This window comes from Triticum aestivum, chromosome 2D (genome assembly GCF_018294505.1).
Source record: "Triticum aestivum cultivar Chinese Spring chromosome 2D, IWGSC CS RefSeq v2.1, whole genome shotgun sequence".
NCBI classification, from domain to species: domain Eukaryota; kingdom Viridiplantae; phylum Streptophyta; class Magnoliopsida; order Poales; family Poaceae; genus Triticum; species Triticum aestivum.
The window spans coordinates 438,068,801-438,070,087 of NC_057799.1; the positions used below are offsets into that span (position 1 = coordinate 438,068,801).

Consider the following 1,287-nt stretch of genomic DNA (forward strand, 5'->3'; position numbering starts at 1 on the left):
GAACTTTCTTTCTACAAGTGCTTGAAAGTTGTGAAAAACTTGAAACACATCAGATCTCTTTTTGAGGAGATAAATCCACGTGTACTTACTAAAATCATCGATGAAGCTTACATAATAAGTGTGGCGCCCAACTGAAGTAGGCGCGGGACCCCAAACATCAGAGAAAATGAGTTCAAGAGGCTTGGTAAAAACACTTGTAGATATAGGATAAGCTAACTGGTGACTTTTAGCACGCTGGCATGAGTCACAAATAGTTTCACAATCACGCTCACCAACAAACGGGAGCTTATTCTTTCTAAGTAATTTCTCAAGCAAAGGAAATGATGCATGCCCTAATCTATCGTGCCATCGTGTTGAAGACACTTTGGTGACACCATAGGCTTGTTTATTCAATCTCCTAAGCTCCGGAATCAACGGGTAGAGCCCTCGAACGCATCTACCTCGATAGAGGATTTTGCTCGTGACCTGATCCTTGATCAAAAAGAAAAACGAATGAAACTCAAGGAATACATGATTATCGAGAGCAATGCGATGAACGGAAAGGAGATTCTTTGATGCACTAGGGACATGCAAAAAATTTCTGAGACGAATATTTTTGTGGGGAGTTTTTATTACTGAATGACCAATATGACTAATGCTCATACCTTCTCCATTGGCGGTATGGACTTGGTCTTGCCCACGATACTTTTCGCGCATGGTCACCTTCTCCAACTCCCCTGTGATGTGATCTGTCGCGCCGCTGTCCACGTACCAGTTCGTGTCGATGCCGTAGGAGCCGTCGGCTGCCCCCGCAACCTTCTCATCTTGGGAAGATTCTTCATCTTCCTCGTAGCGGTACCAGCAGTCCCGCGCGGTGTGGCCTGGCTTGCCACAGATTTGGCAGCGCGGCACGTCGGGAGCAGCTCGTGGGCGGCCTCCGCGGCGACCCTTGTTGCTGTTGTTGTAGGGCCGACCGCCGCCACCGTTGCCGCTGCGTGGAGGAGGGTTGCCATCACCGCCTGATGGCTTGCCCTTGGTGCGCTGCGGCCCACGATAGCGAGATGAGCTGCCACCGCCGCGTCCACCGCCACCGCGGCCGCGAGCAGCCGCGTTAGCAGAGGATTTGAAACCTCCACCGGACCCCGCCGAGCTGTAAAGGGCGAGACGCTGATCGAAGTTACTCATCTGGGCGTAGAGATCGTCGATGCTGATGGGCTCGGTGCGGGCGTCGTTGGCGGAGAAGAGAGGTTGGTACTCCATGTCGAGGCCGGAGGTGATGTAGGAGATCAGCTCATCATCATCGATGGG

General features: G+C 51.5%; 1 pseudogene; it reads right to left on the reverse strand.

Moving 5' to 3' along the window:
* Nucleotides 1-1,148: 1,148 nt before the first annotated feature.
* Nucleotides 1,149-1,287, reverse strand: LOC123056317 (uncharacterized; annotated as a pseudogene).